The following is a 5,237-nucleotide window of genomic DNA, read 5'->3' as shown; positions in this document are numbered from 1 at the left end:
CTTCTTGGTGGTTGCTTATCATTGGCCCATTGGTGGAGAAGGAAATGGTGGCTCTCACTCAGTAAGTGAAGCTGCAGGAGGTGTGTGTGTAGTTGTGTCATATGGGGACTTTTGCTGTCTCCCACTCAGTTAGACAAAGATACCAATTGAATAACCATCAAAAAAGTAAAAGCAAATGGACAAAAAATACACTGTGTAATACACTGGAACAGTAACTTAAAAAAAAGTGGGAGGAGAAGAAAAAGAAAAAAAACTTGAAATATCTGGGAAGAGGGCAATAAGAGAAAAAAGTAGAGAAGGAGAATAATGAAGAAAAAATGGGAAAAAATGCAAAAAGAAAAACAAGCAACAGGGTTAACTATGAAAAAGAAAAAAGAAAAAAAATATTGCAACCAGGAACAGGGAAAAGAAAAAAAAGCTGAAAACTAGAACCTGGGAGGGGAAGAATAAAGAATAATAGTATAAAGGACTAAAGTAATAATAATAAATGGTAGTTTTAAAACAGACAAAAACAACAAACTAAAAAAACAAACAAACATGGGGGTAGGGCAGGGCAGGGCACCAAGGTCCGTCCAAGCACAATTTCTGCCCCAGAAATTGGGTGGGAGTAAGGGATGGCTGGACATCTGTTCACCAAGAGGGTGTGGGGTATAAGAGTAATAAGTGAAATGTCACACCTTTCCAGTTGTCTGGATCTGGAATGTCCTTGGGGTTACTGGCAAGTTGAGCTTGTTCTTAAGTCCCTGGAATCTGGAAGAATGCTGTCACTTTAAATATCCAAAATGGCCAAGATGCTTTTAAACATTTAAAATGGCCATGCCCTCTGGACAGACAAAAATCCACAGCTCAGCCCACTGTCCTCTTTGATGCTTTATCTTTTATTCCTCAGCCACCAGAGCAGTCCTTCACGCAGTCCCTGGCTAACAGGGCAGATTTTTAGGGAATTCTTAGGTCCTGCCACCACTCAGCAATATCCAATATGTCTGTGATGTCAGGATTGCTGCCAGACCCACAGCTCTGTATGTCTCCTTTTTTCGTGTTCTCATGCAAATTCTTCTGCTAGTTGGAGTTTAGTCCACTTTTATATCCTTCCTTTCAAGGCTCAGTGGTCCAGGATTATCTTCTATATTTTTGTTAATTGGTTCCCCTTTTCTTTGTTGAAGAGGGTCTGTGCAGTCTTTCTGCCTATTCCACCATCTTTCTGGAACTTCCGAGCAAAATCTTGTGTTATATTTTTTTAAAAAAAGAATTATCTTACAAACGGAAGTGGTTATAGATGAAATGACATGTTATTTATGATTTGCCTCAAAATACCCAATGAGGTAAGTGTATAGAGGGTAGGTGTACAGATGAAATAAAAAGCATAGTGCCTAAGGCACTTGACTGATAACCAGAAGGCTGGTGGTTCAAACCCACCAGCCACTCCTTGGAAGGAAGGTTGGGCAATCTACGTCCATAGTGATACTGCCTCGGAAACCCAAGGAGGGGTCACTATGAGTTGGGGCCGTCTCAACAGCACATAACAACAACAACGTAGTTTGATAATATTGAAGCTGGCTGGTAGGTACAGCAAGATTCATTATATTATTCTTTCTCTTTTGTAATATGTTTAAGATTTTGCATTGAAAAGATTAGAAATAAAGGGAAACTTGAAAAAGTAAATCTAACAATAACTAAAAATTAAGTCTTTCAACACCAAGTATTGTGAGAATGTAGAGCAATGGTAGTATAAGTTGGTCCATCAACTTTAGAGACTAATCTGGCAATGTCTGGTAAATCCAAAGACAGGGGCACTCTAAGACATAAGCAATTGTACATTTATTATATGCCTCAGAGAAACTTTTCCACTTACATGTGAGAATAGGGTATGCGATTGTTTTTGTTCTTTGTGGGGAAAAAAAATTGCCTCATTGTTCAATGATTATAATTAAAACCTTAATAAAAGTTAAAAGAAACAAATTAGAGTGACAATCATCATCATTGCTAGATCCCAAAGCCGCATTTTTGAGTAAAAAGAAGGCAAGTTTCAAAATGATAGGTATAATGTCATTTATAGATAACTTCATTTGAAGTTTAAAAGGCAAAATTAAACAGGGGAGTATATATTGTTGTTGTTAGGTGCCATTGAGTCGGTTCCAATTCATAGTGACCCTATCTATGTAGGACAGAATTAAGCACTGCCCAGTCCTGTGTTATCCTCACAATCGTTGTTACACTTGAGCCCATTGTTACAGTAACTGTGTCAATCTGTCTTGTTGAGGGTCTTCCCCCTCTTCACTGACCCTCTACTTCACCAAGGATTATATCTTCCAGGGACTGACTGGTTCCTTCTGATAACATGCCCAAAGAACGAGAGACTAAGTTTTTCCATTCTCACTCCTAAGGAGCATTCCAGAAGAACTTGTATTTATGAATATATAATTACATAAATATGTATAAAATATATACGATTATAATAAGCACCAAATTCTGGAGAGTAGTCACACCATTGGGAATGAAGAAAATGGCATGAGATCTAAGAGAAGACTCCTGGGGACAAATATATAAATAAACTTTATCTCTAAAACAAAAATACAGACAAAACTGCAGCAAATATAGCAAATTGTTAAAATTTGCTAAATCTGGTTGGTGACTACTTTGTCTTTGTTACATTATTTGTTGTCATATTCAGGATGTTTAAAATAGTTCATCACTGGAAAATAAAAACAGTGATGTGTTCTGAGTCAATAATATGAGAAAGGAATGTTAAAGCCATTTTAAACTGTCTGAAAATAAATAAATAATTTAAGCTAGTGTTAACAGATTAATCAGTCAAGGGAATTGAGAGTTTGAATCTCTATATTGTTAAATGAGTGTTAATGACACTCAGCTGGTCTCTTAGCAAAGGTTTATCTTCCACTGCTATTACCCACTGCCATCAAGTCAATTACAAGTGCTATTAGAAGGGGAAAAACATATATCATCATACTAGCTTCTATTTTTAGAGCATACAATGAAGATAAGCTGTTTGTTCCTTCCCTTGACGTCTGCAAATCATAGTTTCCACTTGTAATGTAGAACTTTTTTTAGAACTAGCTTGCCTTTGGAGGGTGACTGCATCATTAGCTGCCTTGTATATATATAAATGCTCACTTGTAATACATTTTAAAGAGCCCAAATGAGACATTTACTTCTTTTTTACATTACATTTGAAATTAGACTGTAGAAAACAGAAACTTTAGTGATGACTGTATGCAAATAATGAAGGCAATGAAGAGCTGAAGGACAATTCCTTCCTTGTTGATTACAATGATTCTTTTCAAATAAAAAGGATATTTTAAATGTGCAGGGTATTTTTTGTCTGTTTGTTTGTTTCTTCAGGCTTATTTTCCATCTTTTATTTTTTATTACTATTGTCCTGGAAATGATGACCTTGGTCATATCCTAAATTCTAACAAAGTTTCTTTTAATATTATAGCCATATTTTAACATCAGCAGTTGGCACTTAGCATATTCCTCTCACAGACCACAATGTGTGAAATATGCTACAAAACTGTCCCATATGGATGGTTCCACAAAGTTGCCTTCTGTTACACAGTCAAAACCTGTGTCTTAGTTATCTAGTGTTGCTATAACTGAAATATGATGAGTGGATGGGTTTAACAAACAGAAATTTCTTCTCACACAATTTAGAAGGCTGGAAGTCTGAGTTCAAGCCTCCAGCTCTAGAGGAAGGCTTTCTCTCTCTGTGGAGTCAAGTGAAAGATTCTTGTCTGCTTTCAAACTCTGTGGCCCTGACATTCCTTAAAAATCTCCATGTGTCTTTGCATCAATCTGCCCCTCCTTCTAGAATTTTCTTAGTGCAATTTTCTTAGTGACCATGGGGCCAAAGGACACACTTTGTTTCCAGCTCTTCTTTCATGTTAGTAATTAGTCCCTTTGATCTCTGCTTATATGTTTAACCTCTTTTATATCTTAAAAGAGATTGATTCAAGATACAACCTAACTCTATAGATTGTATCATGCCTCATTAACATAACAGCTTCTAAATCTACCTTATTACCATTATAGAGGTTAGGAATTAAAAACACATAGGATAATTACATCAGATCACAAAATGGAGGATAATTACATAATACTGAGAATCATGGCCTAGTCAAGTTAAAACATATTTTTGAGGAGACACAATTCAATCCATAACAGCCTGTCATTGTTATACTGTTGGGTGCTGTTGAGTAGGCTCTGCCTCATAGAGATACTATGTACAGTGGAATGAAACACTGCCTGGTCCTACATTATCCTCACAATTCTTGCTGTACCTAGTCCATCGTAGCAGCTGTTGTGTCAATCCAACTTGTTGAGGGTCTTCCCATTTTTTGCTGACCCTCTACTTTACCAAGCATGATATCCTTCTCCAAGGAATGGTCCCTTCTAACAACATGACCAAAGTAGGTGAGATGAAGTCCGGCCATTCTCACTTCTAAGGTGCATTCCAGCTGCACTTCTTCCAGGACAGATTTGTCTGTTCTTCTGGGAGTCCCTGGTGTTTTTATTATTCTTTGTCAAAATCACAATTCAAAGGCATCAACTCTTCTTCTTTCTTCCTTATTCATTGTCCAGATTTCACATTCATATGAGTCAATTAACATGGCTTGTTAGGTGAACCTTGGTCTCCAAAGTGACATCTTTACTTCTTAATATATTAAAGAAGTCTTTTGCAGCATGTATTTCCAGTGCAATATGATGTCTGATTTCTGACTACTGCTTCAATGGGTGTTGATTGTGGATCCAAGGAAAATGAAATCTCTGACAGCTTCCATCGTTTCTCCATTTATCATGATGTTGCTTATTGGTCCAGTTGTGAGGATTTTGGTTTTATTTATGTTGAGGTGTATTCCAGACTGTAGTCTTTGACCTTCATCAGTAAGTGTTTCAAGCCATCTTCACTTTCAGCAAGCAAGGTTGTATCATCTGCAAATTTCAGGTTGTAATGAGTTTCCCTCCAATCCAGATGCCATGTTCTTCTTCATATAGTCCAGCTTCTTAGATTATTTACTCAGGATACAGATGGAATATTTACGGTGAAAGGATACAACTCGGATGCACATCCTTCCTGATTTTGAACCACACAGTATCCCCTTGTTCTGTCCAAATGACAACTTATTGGTACATGTACAGGTTCCTTATGAGGGCAATTAAGCGTTCTAAAATTCCCACTCTTCTCAATGTTACCCATAATTTTTTATGATCTATACAGT

The sequence above is a fragment of the Orycteropus afer genome, unplaced genomic scaffold (assembly GCF_000298275.1).
Source record: "Orycteropus afer afer isolate SDZICR_OR568_19922 unplaced genomic scaffold, OryAfe1.0 scaffold00276, whole genome shotgun sequence".
Taxonomy (NCBI): Eukaryota; Metazoa; Chordata; class Mammalia; order Tubulidentata; family Orycteropodidae; genus Orycteropus; species Orycteropus afer.
Note: the sequence above shows the minus strand (reverse complement) of the source record.